Source organism: Anser anser (genome assembly GCF_964211835.1).
Source record: "Anser anser genome assembly, chromosome: 1".
Classification (NCBI taxonomy): domain Eukaryota; kingdom Metazoa; phylum Chordata; class Aves; order Anseriformes; family Anatidae; genus Anser; species Anser anser.
The window spans coordinates 119,434,279-119,452,625 of NC_139720.1; the positions used below are offsets into that span (position 1 = coordinate 119,434,279).

Below are 18,347 nucleotides of genomic sequence, written 5' to 3' on the forward strand. Positions count from 1 at the left end.
GAGCTGGAAGCACAGAATCAGCATTTGTGACACAAAATCAAGGAGATTTATTTACCATGAGGAGCAGAGATGATGCCATACTCTTGCTTCTTCCTTGTGGCCATCAATCTTGAATTGTCTGAGCCTCCCCAGTCCAGTAACTGATCAAGCTCAACAGTGGTTCATTTTCTGTAGGCCTGTAGCTCTATATAGTAGCATTCGCAATATCACATGAAGGTTTTTTTAAGCAGCATTTGAAGAAATTCATGAGTCACCAGATGACTCCCGTTGAACAATGAGAGCTTTATTCACTAGTAATGTAAAAACGTGGCCAAAGCTCATAAAATAAACTCAACAGAAATTATCTGAAAAGGCAATAAAACACCTCTGCAATATATTTCCTCAACCGTCTTTGTCTTTACATGCTTCCAAACAAAGGAGTTTTTTTCCATGCAGGCTACATTTTTTTTCGTTCTCCGTGTCCAACAGGCCTCTTAATAGACAGACCTTGAGCTTTGTGGGTTTGGTTCAATCCCTTGCAAAGAGAGGTTGACAAGATGGCAGATCTGAGGTTGGACTCCAAACTCCCACCATACTTCATGATCTGCTGGAGGTAAAGGTTTGATTCAAGTCCATCCTAGTAAGCACTTATTAATGTTTGTTAGCACACTGCATTTTTTAGCCATTGATCATGTTTGTTTTCATACCATGCTCCCTTCCCCCAAAAATTCCCAACATTAGTCTGCTATTATATCTGCTAAAATATTCAGCCAGCATATATAGTTTTCTCCCAAGTCATGGAGACCACAAGTGGGAGTTGTACTGCAACCATTAATGGGGTAATGGGGCAGTGTTATCATTTATGTTTTCATTGTGGCGGTAAGGACATTGTGGTTTACAGATTTCACAATCTTGCTTTGTCAGACAGACAGACTGCTATGTAAAATATTCCACAATATCCTGAAAGGAACTTGAAGTCAGACACAGTTCAAATTTCAGCTAGATGAGCCAGCTGGAAAAATCAAAGAAGATAAAATAGGGAAGAGGGGAAAAAAACACTGCCAGCATATTTCCTCCTAAAGTTGAGTTTATTATTGCATTTTCTAATACCCCCAAGCTTTGGACATTTCTCTTTGCTATTTCTCTGCATTTTTCACCACACTATTAGCTCAGCTTGCCCAATAGACTGTGTCTGGAAGCCAGCTGGCCCTATTCCCGAGAAAAGCCCCCACCCCTCACATTGTCAGGCATTCTCATGCCATTGCAATCTTTCTTAACATTGCTTTCATTTTTTTGTGTGTTTTTTTTTTTGTTATTGTTGTTCATTTGTTTGTTTTATGTTTTCCCCCTTTATGATCATGAATGTATCACATTTGTTGGTTTGAACAAACATTTTCTCCAGGATGAAGAAGCTGGGAACAGAAGGATAGAGGACAAGTCTCTGGCCACTCTGAAATATGTAGGAATGCTGCCATTGACTTCAGTGGGGTCAGGATTTTAGCCAGAGTTTTTCTCCAAAACCAACATTTGCATCACATCTTTCACATGGACATTACAGTAAAGGATAAAAAAGAGGAGATGCTATTCCCTCAGCAGCGGTCTCTTCTCAAGCAAATGATTGCTCTGCCAAAACATAGCTGCTACAGGAAAGGAATTCCTGTTTACCTAAGGTTATTATCAAGTGAGGTCCTTGACCCCCAGCGCTGACTTAAACAAGGCTCCGAAGAGAAAAGTTAGTGGTGTTCATCAGCAGTGGAGACACCAGAAGCTATTTCAGAGCCTGGAGCAAGCACAGCTTTGCAGTTCTCCCATAACCTGGCAGTCTCCAGCCATCACCACATATCCCTTGTCCCTTTCTACTCCCGGGATAGCCCTGACCTGCTGCAGCTCTGAGGGAATCACAGCAGAAGGGAATATCAATAGTTCCCCAAAACCTCTGCAGCTAACCATCATCTTCTTGATGGCTCTGGACATGAGGCACTGACCTTTCCTCACAGCAGTGGTTTCTGTATTGGGCATAGCCACTGAATGGCACAAAGCACTGTAAGGGATTTTAAGTACTAAGTACCCACACGTCGAACCAGAAAGTAACTTTAGAAAATTGGAGACTTTAACCACCCTCCTACAACTAGGAGGTTTTGAGTTGGCTTCAAAACATCCACCCCATCTTCAACTTCGCTCTGATGTACTCCTTTCATCAGTGAGCTTTTGAATGCTTCCGCAAAGCAAAGCCACAAGCCAGCGAACCAAACGAGTCAAGTATATTAACCGAGCAGCAGCCACTGCCATTAGAGAATATATAGGTGTTAAACAACAAACACCACTGAACCCAGGAATAGCTTTTATCCTATTTGCTGTATCGCATGCACACAAAGAAGTGTCTGCTTATTTGTTGCCTGGTTTAGCTGCTTCTTGATTTTGTCTTTGTAAAGGATTAAAAACAAATTCTCAGCTTTAGCTCACTGAAGAAAAAAAAAGAGTCAGTACAGTATCTTCATTAATCACCATTTGCAGCCTACTCCACCTTTGATCACAGCCAGAAGACTCAGAAGTTTCACGACAACACACCTGCTAATGGCAATACATTTCAGATTAGCAGGCTGGTGCAAAGAAAAACATACCACAGATTAAATGCTCTTCTCAATTTACATAATGTACTGGATCTGATATTTTCAGATTCATGAAGTATTTAAAATAAATGCTTTCATTTGTCATATCTGGTTGTTAAATTACTTTCTGATCAGTCTGGTTCCATCTTACTGATACAGTTCCTCTATTTAGTTTCTCTTCACATATCCTGTGTCTTTGCAGTTCAAAGCTAACTTTCTTCCAAGAAACAGTTATCCAGCTCTCTACCTCCTTCGAAGTCCCCTAGTCACCACATAACTCAGTCACAGGCTATAGCACCTCTCTGCAGTTAACATTGCAGATAGCCAGGTGTTTTCCCTAGAACCTTCTTCCCATTAATCTTACAATGGAGGATGACCTCATGCAGTGCTCAGACTGATAGACAGCTCTTCTGCAAACAAGAATAGTTTTTGGTGAATAGGCAACATGGAGAGAAAGAAAAGAGAATGATTTCCACTGTCTCTTCTAACACCAGTTAAGAGCGAATCTTGCAGGTAGCAGGTTCGCATAGAAAAGCACAGCTGTCAGCTCACTGAATTAAGCTTTGGAGCCTCTTTTTATGGGAAATTGGGAATGCTGAAAAATTACATGAGCTTTACAAAAAAAAAAAAAAGTATTAGATATATTCATGAGGAAAATAAATCCATGAAGGAAATGTTAAATAAGCTGTTCTCTTCAGCAAGTGAATTGCTGCCATGGGTATGCCAATTTTAAGAGAAAGAGCAGAAGCCTATACTAACAGCAACTTATCCTTCCAATTAATCTTTCTAGGTATTAGAGAAAAAATACACAGAATGTGTCCTTGACTTAACAGTATTGCTTATAGTTCCGTGCAAGAGGTAAAAAAGTATGGCATCTGAATGATTAAATATATTTGCTGTAGTAATAGTTTAGGAGACTTGTTAGCATTAGTTTCTTGCACTTTTTTAACTTCTCACTGATAATTTTAATTGACCTTTTATTATATTTGTTCAATAATTTTTACATTCACCTTTAATTATACTTTTTATTGCACAAGTCTGGGATCAAATTTAGATGAACTGCTTTAAATGGGAAGGATGATAAATTCTGGCATATGGCTTGAGCATTAAAGTGAACACTGTTCTTTAATATAGAAAGTTCCTGCCTGAAAAGTCTATAAAATGCTGAGAGAGCTCCTTCTCAAGACGATCAGTCTGTGAGTGCCTGTTAGACTCAGCAATAAAGATCAGGAGTGGGAGCTAATGAGAGAAGAACCAATATAGGCTTCCCCACCACTCATTTCAGCCTCTTCACCTCGACTGCTTGGGCTCTCTACATTTTGCCCTGCTCCTCTTCGGCAAAAGCAAAACCAAAGGAAAATTCCAATCTTTTTAACCTGCGGGATAGCAAAACACCTTCAAATATGAATTTTGCTTTTGCAGTATGCTCATAAAGATGTGCTGCATGTGTCCAGCAAAATTGCCCTCCAGCCAGGCCTCTTTGAGGGCCAACCCAATTGCTCTGTCTCCCCTAAGTCATCCCCATGGCGTGTGGGTCTTCCTCCATGAACAAGGTTAAGCAGTCTCCAGCCGTTTGCCCCCAAGGCATGAACACTGAGCTCGCCAGGACACACAAGGCAGCCTCATCCTTTGCAGCACGGTGACACGTCTTTGCTCGTGCACACCTACCAACCCAACGTTACGCGTGGCCTGCGGAGATCTGACACTTGGTAGCATGCAGGATGTAAACTACAACAATTTCACAGCACTAGGAACTGTTAAAAGTTTCATGACTGATTAGGAGCCTTATTAATTAAACATGCTCTCTGTTATTACAGCTCTTGTATCAATTAGGCATTGAATTGGTGCCCTGCTATACAGAGTGACAATGCCGTGGTCCTTTGGATCTTACATTGGTGTTTTGACTTATTAGTTTGGTTATTTAATCCAGATTTTCAAACATGTAATTAATAAAAACTGAAGGCTTCCATTATGCAGCTATAGCACTAGCCATAGTTATTAATTTAATCATTTCTCGTGGGCTTGTACTAATTATATCACTTCAGTTTTATTTAAATGCCTATGAAATCTTTTGATTCAGAAGAGGGGAAAAAAAGAAAAAAAAAAAAAAAGGAAGATCTTTATATTCAGCTCAGTGATGTATCAGGCTCCCGATTTGACCAGCACTCTCACTGCCCACTTTGAAATTAACCACTTTTCACTTTTAGCTTTACCCCAAATTCATCTGCCAGGCATTTGATGTTTCTTTCTCCCCAAGGGAGGTAATGAGTTGGAGTTATATTTGGTCTCATGGATACAATAGCATCAGCTTCAGCTGAATACAGAAAAGTGAAGTAAAAAGAAAAATACACTTATTATAGTGTAGGCTCATACAATTAAAATTCCACAACTGGCTCCTAGGCTCTAGGTTGGAGTATCGTCCACAGGCCTGATCTGGTATTTCCTCCCTGAAGTTATAACACCTTTTCTGTTTAGGAAGATAATAATTTCTTTTTCTGGTGAATTTCTTCTCAATATCTTTCCCTGCTGCCACAGTTAAGTCACCTGCTTTTTCAGTGTGAGGTAGGAGAGGCATGGTAGGCAGTACTCGAGAGATGCTCATGAAAGCTGTAGTGGTTTGAAGGACCCTCGAGAGTCACACACCAACAAACTTCTGAGTGACCTGAGAGCAGGGAAGAGTCACAGCCAAACAATTAATGCTGAAGCTCTTTCTCGTCTGGCAGGTTACATGGTGCTAATGCAGCAGAGCACACTATGTGGTGACAGCATGCATCCAGGGACAATAAAAAGGCATAAGCAGAAGAAAAATGTCCAAAAGGCGTTACTGGGGTGTTTGTCACAGCCACCCAAGCCCTAGCTGGTGTTGCATGGAGATAGGCTCGAGGAGCAGTATGTGCTGTTTGCCAGCCAGAAATAGAAGAGGTGGAGGGGTGAGGTCACTTCTTCATCCTCCAAAACATGATACCTTTGTTCCAGAAGGGAGAGAAATGGACAAAACATAGCTTCTCAGTGACGCTCCACCTAGGCTGGGGAGCTTCTCAGTGGTGGGGAGGGAACGGTCCTTCTTGGAGAGAGCAGTGGGGTGATCTCCAACATGATACCTTCCTGTACTGCCAGGGGAGGCTGGCAGACCACATAAATCCAGACCAGAAACACTGGGTTTCTCCACTTCTCCCTCTCCAGACTTTCTTGGACTGCATGGTTTCTCTGCACCAGGCAGAGAAAAAGGGAGGAGTTTTGCTCCCACAGGGGATGGGAAGCACCAAGAGCATCCCTCTGCTTCTAGAAGCAGAAGGTAGCCACATTCTGCCCCACTTCCCACTGTTTTCATGACAGCTGCTGGAATCTAGCCATGCTTTCAGCTTCAAAACATCAAGAACTTTTGCTTATCAGAGGAAGAATTGTAAGGGTTTTGCAATGAACAGCTGAAGTGTCTGTTTCCACAGTTTCCACAGCAGCACCAGGTGCTATCACTTGACCAAGAAGCAACAAAGGGCATCAAAACTGATTCTTTTTGCTCCTGCAGTACAAGCACATGATTAAAGATATCTGTCCTTGTTTAGACAGGAAACTGGGCATACGGTCTAAAGAGGTACCCACTGATAAAAAATTCTCTTTCCTTCGCACTTTCCTGCTCCTCTGGGAAACACAGCTCACCCAGAGCTTAGAGATTGCTTTTCTTTTTGACTGAGCTGGCAGCCCACCTCAGGGAAAGCACACTAACACCAAAAGAGTGTTATCTTAAGAGCAACTATGCTGGCTATATTTTACCCGCTCTAAAACTTACCCTGTTTATAGATGTTCTTCTCTGACCGAAGAAGACTGAGTGTTCATATCAAAGCCTGCACCAGCACCTGACCAAATCAACAGAAAAAGTTTTAACTGGGGTATCTTTCAACCATTTTAGGTAGAACACAAAGTCCCTTTAGGTGAAACTGCCACCCTTGAGCTGGCATTTGTAATGATGAGAATAATCTCCACCCCTTCAGGTGCCTATGGCCGCAAGAGTTGACATGTCCTAATTGCACAAGATCTCCTGCACAAAATCTACCGCATGACAGCCACAGCAGTTCAAGCCACAAAGCAACACAATAAGACCAGCAGCAGAGGCGAGGATCACGTTTCCTCAGTTTGGGATAAACACCAAGCCTGAACACCAGGAAAGATTTGCAGAACCTTAAGAGATGGGCAAGTCCAATGCTTCTCCACCACTTCAAATCCAGGGATCCTCTTCTTAAAATAATCAGCAGACCATCTTGCACAGGGCTGTCACAACAGCTCACCAATTTATAACCAATAAAAATAAGGTGAAACTTCGAAAATGTATTAATTACTTTTCCCTGATATGTTCTTGGAAATGTGTCTGGATATGTGCACATATGATTTTCCTTAACTGGTTTGCTTGTTTAGCAGTCATTCCCACGGGGTGCAGGTAAAGTTCTGGTCCAGTCCCGCTGCCTATTTCCTCTGCAAACCAGTGCCAGCTGTACTTAGGTAATCCCTGACAGCTGTTTTTTTAACAACACCGAAAAAGCTGCTGGGAGAAACAGTGTGGGCTCTCACATTAGGAGGATTCAGTGTTCTTCTGTTTATGAGATAAGTTTTATTTGTTATTCTGAAAGGTGGGTGGGAGGATCCCATTGTCCTACACAGTACTCCAGGTACTATAACCAGGAGATTTTAATTTAAAGAAATAAAAATAAGAAGACTTTTGCCTACCACACAGAAATATAAAAGACAATTTCACGTCTGGATGATTGACTCCAATTTACAACAATCTTGTAACAATAATCATTTCAATAATGTGGCTTGCCAAGGGTTTTAGGGCAGCTAACTGAATTATAGCAAATCTTTACAATTACAACGTTTGTAATGAATGCAGTTAGTGAAGCCTCAACGGCCTTCCCTGTTCATTTGCCATTGACTGATTGCTTGCTGGAGGAGGATCCCACCCTTCAGCAAAGAGCAGCGGAGCAGGGCACAAATCAGCCAAGCCTCCTGTAGCCTCCAGGAGAAGGGGTTGCAGAGCAGGAGGGCACAGGTGATGCACACAGGCTCCCAGTGTACATCTTATTTGTTTTGCTAAGGACTGTTTGGATCTGTTTATTCCTGCTCCAGTTTCTTTTCTGCAGCCACCCTTAAGCTTCTCTATGCACCCAATGAAGAGGAAGCCGGTTGTGCCACTGCGCCTTTGCACGGGGCTTAATGGGGAAGCAGGGCTGCCAGTGGCAGGGGGCAAGGGGTCAGATGGCCTGTAAGGCCTAATTATGGGGAGGGCACATCTGGGTTATTCTCTGGCATAAAAACACCTGAACAAGGGAATGGTCAGGCCTGCCATTTCCTACCACACTGGGACCATAGGAGGCCCCATTAAGGAAATACTTAAACAACAGTTCCCCTTCTATGTACTATATACATTTGCACAGCACTTTGCTAAAGGCCAGTTTCCTCCCTTAGCAGATGCAGGCTTCCTCCTCAGGGCTGGAGCAGAGCAGGTGCGCTGCATGCTCACAGACACCGCATTTTGGGGAGAACACGAGGCCACCCACAGCACTTGCTTCTCCCTTCTGGTTTCCTGCAGCTGCACGAGCAGACACACAGACATGGGCCACCTCCTTGGTAAGTCTCTGCTCACCGGTCAGGATGGTTCCCCTGCACGCAGCACCCATATGACCTAAATAGAAGAACAGTCTTGTCTGGGATCCAGGGGGGCATCCAGATTACATCCTTTGGATATGACAGAATTTCTTTCTTGTGGAAGTTAACATCCCCTACATTCTCCAGTGTCTTTTCATTCTCAGTTGATTGCAGTTCATGCTCGGGGGGCAGAACGAAGACAGAAGCACCCAGAAATGCACTTCATTCATGCCAAAAGGCATCACAGGACACTCAGTTGGCTCTTCCTTCCTGTCTTCCACCATCCTAACAAGCTGGACGGTCAGTGTGTGTGTGATGAGGCCAAGCAATCACTGTGAGGTAGCCCAGCACCCTTGGGTGGCCAGGCATGGCCAACCCGCCTCACTCAGGCTGCTCACCAAGGATCTTCTGAGCAAGCAGACAAGATCTAACATGGAAATCATCAAACTAAGTATGTATGTCTATGTTGTTGACTGCTACATCTGAGCTTGTTGCCAAGGTTCCTTCCTAGTCCACAGAGATAAATAGCTGTTCTATCTTGTGAAGAGGGGACATCCAAAATAGTTGAGTCATATTGTACCCTAGAGCTGCCTGTTTCTTCCAGTTGCCATATAGAGAGACAAGGGTGATTGGGGCTGGGATCAATGCCTACAGTGTAGAGTTAAATCTTGTGAAACCCAGCAAAGCATCCAAAGTAAGTCTCTCATCTGGCAGGCAAACATTGACTCAGATAATGCACCAGAAGGTATGTGCTTGGCACCTTGCAGCGTCCCTGGATAGCTTTTACAGGTACACAAATTAGCTTGGCTGCAAGTGGACAATATGCCATTACCGCAGCACTAAACCACACTCTGGGCTTACATCTGGAGTACAAATGTTAATGTTGACTTCTGCAAGCAACTAGCAAGAGCACACGTTAGTAGAGCTTCAGATTCATGCTACAAAAAAGCAACCATCTTTTGGCTTGACACAACACGCAGCAGTTCCAGCAGTAGCCTGTGAGTGCACACATGCTCTCAATTGGTTTTCTTTCCTAGCCTAATATCACTAGAAAGCTTTCATACCAATGATGGTGATGTGTGACTGAGTCTAAGACTTGTAAAACTGTCTGTTGTCATTACATAAATAAATAAGCGCTAACCAAAGCAAGTTGCAACCTAAGTAGGCTTTAGGAAGCGTTCTGTAGTGCTATTGCATCAGGTCACCTCTGCACATTTGTGCTTAAAAGCACAAGTTACTTCCTTTTGAAGTTGATGGGTTTTTTGTAACTTAGTGGAAAACCATCTTTTTCATCAGCAACAATGAAAGTCAATGGTTCAAAAATTCCTGGTTTGCTGAGCCCATCGTTTCTCCTGCTGATAAATAGTTTTCACTCTTTCCTTCTGTTCCTTTATCTCCTGACTGCCTCTGACAGCTGCCTCTCATTCTGACACCAAACATTTCCCAGGCAAACTGGCATCTTTTTCTTCCAGGTTTGTGTGGCACCTGACAATGTAATAATGATAATGATAAGAATTCATATATTTCCATAGGAGATACATAGGGACTTAGCAGATTTTAACAAAGGGAAGGAATCAGTCTCCTCCTGTAAGAAGCCTTGCTAAAAGATCTGAGCGCCCTTACCTCACACTTCAGGACTTGCTTTATCACTTTGCTGTATTGATCATTGTAACCCTGGGCTATCTGCTATGCTGCTCTGGTTTCTTTGCCAGCAAGAGTTATAACTAATTCAGACAGGCAAACCAAAAGCCCACCTTAAAACTTCAATTTCTGCCCTCATGACTTAACTCTCATCATTCTTGGCAGACAGCACCCCTCATAGTCTGCAGACAAAAGCTTCATTTTCTTAATGTTGGTACAATGAGCCAAGGTAGTTCTGCATTGCGCAGAGGTACAGCAGCCTCGACAGAGAGAACAAAGAGCTCCCTCACATTAGTGTGTGTTATACAACCATGGAAAGAAACAAGAATACTTCTTCAACAAAAATTAAGAGGTCTTTTGTATTGGAATTATTCAAATATGAATTTGCTTTTAAAACTCGAGCTCCAGGTAGATTTCTTCCACAGCATGGCCTATATTCAGGATATTGAATATGTAACTAAATACATAACTGAAGGTAATACTGTGCTGAACAAAAGGGAGAATTGGCAAGGACGTGCCACTGAACCTCCTGCCCCAATTACCCTTCCTCCTGGGCGGTGCTGTAATTGACTTCTGCTCTTTATTAAATGCAGCAACACTCAGTCCATTGCTTCTGCTCCTGAGCTTACAAAACTACCAGATGAGCCTTTTCTTAGCCCCATCACAGGAACAATGAGGAAGCCATGGGAGCGTTGGCTACAACCCACGCCTCCTACTCCCCTGTGGTGTATGTGCATTTTGAAGAGAACGTAAAGCCTACATGGGGCGTGCTCTCAGAAGCAGAACTGATGCTAGTGACTGCTTTGTGCTAGTCACAAACATACTTTGTTTTACTATTCTGGTGTGGAGAATACCAGAGTCACCAGAAGACTATCGTGACTATCTATGCGCTTATGATGCCATTAGAAAAAATCATAGCTTCAATTCTAAAGGCAACAAAGTCTTGTTCCCTCCCTTCTCCTTGTTATGAATGACTGCATCTTTTCAACCATTTCTGATAACAGAAATCAGACTTCATGATCGAATGGGCAGAAACCTCACCAGATTTTACAAGGGGCAAACCCTCAGCAAGCTGGAAAAAAAAAAAAAAGGCAAAATTAATTTATTTAAAGAACTTGCTACATTCATCGAAAGCTGAGTGGCACGCTTTTCACTGGTGAGGGCACATACTGTGAAGAAGGTTGCACTATAACTCCCTGATGAAGCATTAAAGCATTCCTTGCAGGCATTTGGGCAGAAAGCAGGCAGTGAAACTGCTGGACCATTTTTTGTCCCTGGCAGAACAAAGGTTTTGTCTACTCTAGGGGAAATTAGAGGAACTGCTTGCATCTTTCCAAACCTTACCTCATACAGAGGCAGGGGTTGGCCCAATCCTGTCCTTCGAATAGCAAATGGAGAGAGTAGAAAGTCACAGTCTCTGATCTGTTTTTAGAGAACAGCAGTTATCAACACCTTAGCTACACGTAGGTTAAAGCAAGCCAGGAACCAACACCAGAGGGCCCCTGGGACAAAAAAAAAAAAAAAAAGTCATGTCTCTGAAATGCCTTAGGTGTTGATTTTGGTTTAGAAATCAAAAGCCAAAGACATTTTGTTGAACTGCTTTTTTATTTAATTAGCCATGACTTTGTGACTGAGTTGTGACATTGTACCTGGAAAAACAGAGACTAGGTTGTCCCACCCTGTGGCCTCGGATGCTGGCTTTTTTGGTCAGCCTGAATGGATGTTCAGTCAAAGTAATTGTAACAGGTTGTATTTTTAAGTCAATGATGTTTGGATATCTGAAAAGTAAGCCAGTTGTTTCCAACTAGTATCTGTTATGACACAGCCCATCACCCCAGTAAAAGAATTTGGCTCTTCTCCAGTTCAGAAGAGTGTCAAAAAGAACTGAAATATTCTGGGAAGGGATCTCCTTCCTTCCTTGGATGGATTTTTCCTTCTTTCTACCAGGAAAATGTGAGTCATGACAGCTGACAGATAATTTAGGAAAAGGACTCAATGGCAATAAAAATAAAAAAAGTAAGTCTCATTTTTTAAGTGATGCCATCAAAAGTTACAAGCCTTGCCACTTTTAGTTCCACTGGTGAATATTTGCTTCAAAAGGACAATTCCCCACACAGCTGGCTAAGAAGTAGCTGTGGTAGCTCCACACAGACTTATTTAAAGTATTATCACTCCCAACATTGACAAAGTTACGTATTTGTTCAGTATGCTCAGAAGAAAGGTGTAAACATGCCCAAACTACTTGCAAAAGGATCTTCAGAAGTCCTGCACATGTCAGAAAGGGCTTTTTACTCAGCAGGCTGTATTTTTCAATACTGAGAGTATTTTAATACAGTTCAGATCTCCTATACATGAAAAAGAGCACTCCAGGATGGAAGCTAATTAAACAGCTCAAGTATCACTTTTTCTAATATTCTAGCTTTTTTATGCATATGAAGAAAATATAAAAGTATTATTTATTCTTCTGTCAAAGAGAAATTCACAATCTACAAAGCATTAAAAGATTTTTTGTAGAATTCATCTTCTAACTTGCATATCCATCAGATTGTGAAAACTTTTATACTGTTTGATCTTTTTCATTTTTTCCATTTTCCTGTCTTTTGTTTTTCTAATATTTAAGTTTAAAATATTCTCCTGTGCATTCTGTCATCAATTTGATTATTTACAACATTTGCTTACGATCAGTAATACTGAAAACAGAGAAAGTAGAGAGAAATTCCTCAAAGGCCCTTAATTTGTCTAGTGTAATGGAAGGTGTTAAAGTATTTGACTTTATCCCATACTCCGTTAAAAAATCAGCAAAATAGATTCTACTGTAATGAGGCTGGCTAGCTTTTCTCCTTGTGGTGGTTTTACTCAGGTGGGCAGCTGAGCTCCACCTCAACTGCTCTCTCATTGCCCCTCCTCAAATGGAAAGGGTGAGAACATACGATGGAAAAGAGCTCAAGGGTTGAGATAAGGACAGGGAGATCACTCACCAATTATTGTGATGAGCAAAACAGACTCAGCTTAGGGAGATTAAATAAATTCATTGTCTATTACTAACAAGCTTGAGCAGTGAGAAACTAAAAGCGAACTAAAACCACCTTCCCCCATCCACCCTCATGCACCTCCTCCCCCTGAGCAATGCAAGAGAATGGGCAATGGGGGCTGCGGTCAGCCCCTGACGCTTCGTCTCCGCCGCTCCCTCACGGTCCCTCCCTGCCCCTGCTCCACGCGGGGTCCCTCCCACGGGATGCCGTCCTGCCCGAACTGAGCCTGCGGGGGCTGCCCACAGGCAGCAGCTCTTCCAGCACTGCTCCCACACGGCTCCGTACCACGGGGTCCGTCCATCCCCCAGGAGCAAACTGCTCCAGCACGGGTCCCCCACGGGCGGGCGGCAGCTCCCCCCAGACCCCCTGCTCCTGCGTGGGCTCCTCTCCACGGGCTGCAGCTCCGGCCCGGGGCCTGCTCCTGCGGGGGCTCTCCATGGGCCGCAGCCTCCTCCAGGCCACATCCACCTGCTCCACGTGGGCTCCTCCACGGGCTGCAGCGTGGAGATCTGCTCCGTGTGGGACCCATGGGCTGCAGGGGGACAGCCTGCTCCACCGGGGGCCTCTCCCTGCACAGGCCGCAGGGGAACTGCTGCTGCCTGCCTGGAGCACCTCCTGCCCTCCTGCTGCACTCACCTTGGGGGCTGCAAGGTTGTTTCTCCCTCCTCTCCCTCTCCCAGCTGCTGTTCCCCAGCAGCTTTTTTCCCCTGTCTTAAATATGCTCTCACAGAGGCGCAAACATTATCGCTTACTGGGTCAGCTCTGGTCCATTTGGAGCTGCCTGAAACTGGCCGCGATCTAACATGGGGCAGCTTCTGGATCCTTCTCACAGAAGCCATCCCTGCAGCCCCCTGCTACCAAAACCTTGCCACATAAACCCACTACACTCCTTTGACTTCTTAAGTCATATTCAAAGTCTTGCTAGAACATTTCGGCCAGCTGTTCTACTATTTTGGGTGATTGACAAGAATTTTGTGTCTCCCAGACTACTTATCCTGTGCTGTCCACTAGTTTTTACCCCTGAAGTCATGGGCTCTGCTCTCCCTCCAGCTGCAATCCACACCTCGTGGGAGATGCGGTCTCCACAGGAGGCCCTGTCAAACCTCCAGGTCTCTGACCTGCTTCTTCAGGGCTTAGAAATGCATAATGCTTCTGCCTAATCCCAAATTAAGCACTCAGCTGTCATACATTTCAGTGTAAACAAATCTGATATATGTTATGGGGACTGACAGACAAATATATTAGAATAACTGATGGTGATGTAGGCCTGAGAGAGCATTTGTATTCAGTACCCAGTTGTTGGTAAGACTTCTGGTGCAGATGCCAATTGTGACAGACAGCCACACAGCTCACCTCTACAGCTCTAAATACTATAGCTAACCAGAGACAAGTCAAATGGGTGATGACTTTTGGACACATCAGCCTGGGCTGAATTTAAAACCTTAAGAAAGACTTGAGAACAGACAGTTTTCCATCACCAAAGCCATAAGGCTTGTTTGAAAATATATTGGCACTGAAAGGTAGACTAATAACAGCATTTTAGCTTTGCCTTTTCATTTTCAAACATTTAGTGATGTCTCTAATGTTATGCCAGAGGAGGATGTGCTTGTAACAGTGAAGTGAAATGAAAAGTGTTGTTATGATTAACTCAGAATTTCTTATACAGAGCTTACATTATAAATGTTCTGTGGTGCCATACAGTTCTGAAATAAGTTTAATGCACTTGGATATCCAGCAGTGGTATTAAAGATACTAAAAGTAGCTTCCTGTAAGCCAAATAAATGCTATGTAATTAAATCATGTGTAAGAAAATGACAAGAAATAGTCAAATACACATTAAGAACTGCCTAATGGTTTCATCCCATATAACTGGCACCTTTGTCTAAGCCTCTGAAAGAGGCTATGGTCTCATATTTACTCCTTGTGTAAACTAGCCTTATATTTATCCATGGAGGTGAGTCTAACCCAAAAGCTAATATCAGAGGCCAAAGAGAATGCTTCAAAGAACGACGTTTTCAGGTACCAAAGCAATGGGCACCCTTGTAAAATTTCCAGGAAGACAGAGGAAAGAGGCAGAAGCTAAAAATAGGAATCTGTCAACATGCATCTTTGGGAGATCATTTATCCTATTCACAACTACCAGCAGGAGTGAAAAGCTTGTTACTCTTCACTGGTTACAAAATGCAAAACAAAGGTTCAGAATGAAATGCAGCCGCTTTAAGGCCACATTTCTGAAAAATACTCATGAAGTTATTCCCTCTGTATGTTTTAAGTGAGGCACTGGTGATGCTGTTTCATGGCTAGAATGTACCTGAAACTAGCTCTTAAATCCAGCCATAAATCCTCAGTGTCTTTGATAGACAGTCAATTGCCACAAGCTGGGGCCATAAAACACAAAGCCTGAGTTTTTCAAAGGGTGTGCTCATTTTGTGTATTTTAAATTAATTGTTGCATCTAATATTTTTATCCCTAGCTACATGGATTACTATTTCAAATATTTAATGTAACAGATTCTGTAACCTATGTGATAACAGAAAGAAAGGCCAAACCAAAGCAGACAACTTGAAAAACACGTAGACATGGCAGATTAATGACTTTATTCATATTCTGTTTTCAGGTAAATCTTGTCCTTCCATACTTATTTCTGTGTTGCACTGTGGCAGCAGCAGGTTTCCGTCTTCCTCCAAATAACTGCTCTTAACTGGAGTCTCCTTGCAGAAGCACGTCACCTTTTCATGGAAATCAATGGGAGCTCTGCGATCAGCCTCCGGGAGGAGTGAACCTGACCAAGGACTGGCATCTTTTGGCAAGGCAACACTGGAACAAGAGACACTAGCCAAATAGACTAGGTGTCTTGACTGATTGCACAATAAATTGTTGCTCTCAAATATACACTCAATGTTAATGATGCAGTAGTGTGATGTTAGTGATGTGGGGGGAGCTTGTCACACTATTAAGTTTAGCAGGCTGGCGGGATAGCAGAACCATGCTTCAATTTCAGAATACAGTGGCTAACACCAAAAGACAGAAGAACTTGTACACAGCTTATCCAAAACAAATGTATCGTTTCAGACACATCCTTTATAGAAAGTGTTTGTACAAACTACTATGAGGAGCTCAGGCTTTTTGAACATAAAACAGCGTTTTATGAGATATTAACTTAAGAAATCCAGATTGCTGAAAATTAAAGGTTATTTTTCTCTCACATGTAGGAAAGTTTGCTGAATAAATGAGCAGGAAAGAGAAGCTGATGGTATCTTTAAGAAAACACATGTACTACATTAACATGTATGAAAAATCAAGTAACAGTTTTCACTTTGCCAAAGCAATGCGCCCACTCTGCTGTCTAAGAGCAGAAAGGCAGTGGCTGTGCAACAACATTCAACTCCCTCTCTGCTACCAGCAGTGGCCTAACTTCATTGTGTTTTTCTGTGGAGTTTGGGGGTGGATTTACTTTTGGCTTTCTGTGTATAATACATATAAATATATTCAAAGCACCTCACAGAAACAAGAAAGCATTTAGGAGCTCTGATAAGAATGCCAACTCTGCCCCTGAGGTGAGGAAAACTGTGGCAAGGGTAGACAGGAGAAATTATATAGGTGACACTGTTAAAGTAGATTGCTCTTTAATCGTCTGCCGTGGGCAAATATTATTATCTTTTTCCATTCGTCATTCTGCTTCTCCCCCACAACTCTGACACTAATGTAAAGTTTCATTTTTCAACTACTAAGAAACTGATAATGTTATAAAAACCTTACATCTGTTTGAGTAATTCCAAATTAACAGCCTAACCACTGATCAAATTTATTTCTATGTAAAGGGAGAAAATCTGCTTTGATATCAGTGCATTAGGTTAAACTTGGAGAAGATCAGAGTCACACTCAGGATTACTGTCTAAGATAAAGCTTTTTTCCCTCCTGTTCATTCATCTTCAGACTGAGGCTGTATTAATTTTTGAGAACCGTGGAGCATGAAGACTAGACTACATGTGAACTTCTACCAATTTGATTGAAAGGTGAATTTTAAGCTGATGCAATCAAGCAACAGCAAAATATAAGATCTTTCTAGAAACATATTTCTAAGATGTTTAAATTGGCTTAAGAGTGGTTCACACTGATTTAGCTTAAAAGGCAATCAATTTGCACACCTGTTTGTCCTCAGCTAGAGGTGACTGTCCTTCAGCTGAGATGCAAGAATTAACTCAGCTTCCCACGTATAGTCCTTTAAGTACAAAGGGACAACAGCTTTGCAGACAAGTCCAGCCCAGGCATGAGCACCACCTGTCTGATCTGGGCTGGAGTGAATTCCTCTCTCATTTGACTTAACTCACAATAATCCATTTTTCCCTCTGAAATGCAAATATCTGTACAGGCATTGGGACTGGTTGACCAAATCAAATGCAAATTGATTTAAGTTGAATTGATAAAATTTACCTCGGTCCCCTTGCTCTCACCACGTTCCAGCTCCTAAGCCCTGGTAAAACAACCGTGGTCTCAATGCAGATTTAAATACTCTCCCATTAACCAAGATATGTGTACTCAGTCCTGCCGTGACTGTCCCAAAAGTCCTGGCCACTACTTTGGTGGGGCCTGATCCTGTGGCCCTGCCACACATTTCTTTCTGTTCCCCTGGCCATGATCTTTGGTATCTTTGGGAGCACAGGGCAGCTTGCAGGCATGGTCCCCAAAGCCCTGAGTATGATGGAGACCCAGGTTCCCACTGGCAGCACCTTGGCCCCATGCAGCCTGGTACTTCTCCAGATCTCCAAGGGAAGGCTCAGCAGTATTTTTAGTGTGCACCTACAACTTCTGCCCTACAGCTATATTTTTCCCTTACTGTGTGCTTAACATCAGGGCTTCACTTACACATTGAGTTTCAGTGTGTGTGAATATCTTGTGTCTCCATATATCCCTGCACTTGGTCCCCTGATGTTTTTCTTCAAACTCCTCCTTTTTGGCCTGTATTTGAGATCAGCATTATTTCACTTCTTCATTCTGGCCTCTAGTTTTATCATCACAGCAACTTTTTCAGTGTGGCACGCTCTGGGAACAGCTGCTGATACCCCTTCAGGAGCCTCCTTTCTCTCTGTCTGGCTTTTGGGAGGCTGCAGGTGTGCTCCAGCTCCTCGCTTTCTGCCTGCTGGTGCTGACAGATGGCCATCAAGCTCCTGGGGGTTCCCAGCATTCAGGTGTGCTCCTCACATGGAGCTACCTGCCAGGCAGGTTTTTCTGTAGTCCATGCCAGCCATGAGAGAACAGAAAAAAGAAAAGTTTTTTTTTTTAAAAAAAAGAGAGAAGAAAAGGAAAGAGAAGAAAAGGAAAAGAGAAGAAAGGAAAAGAGAAGAAAGGAAAAGAGAAGAAAGGAAAAGAGAAGAAAGGAGAAGAAAGGAGAAGAAAGGAAAAGAGAAGAAAGGAAAGGAAAAGAAAGGAAAAGAAAGGAAAGGAAAAG

General features: G+C 42.8%; 2 long non-coding RNA genes across 2 annotated transcripts in view; one reads left to right on the forward strand and one right to left on the reverse strand.

The window, feature by feature from the left end:
• The window catches only part of LOC310892889, a 50,304-nt gene that overhangs the window by 18,939 nt on the left and 13,018 nt on the right, over nucleotides 1-18,347 (reverse strand). The window contains exon 3 of the long non-coding RNA XR_014578567.1: nucleotides 56-15,715. This is a non-coding gene — a long non-coding RNA (uncharacterized lncRNA). The remainder of the gene's footprint in view (nucleotides 1-55; nucleotides 15,716-18,347) is intronic.
• LOC310892890 lies at nucleotides 8,078-18,172 on the forward strand. Its single transcript, XR_014578568.1, has 2 exons — nucleotides 8,078-8,207; nucleotides 8,390-18,172. It is a non-coding gene; the product is annotated as an uncharacterized lncRNA (long non-coding RNA).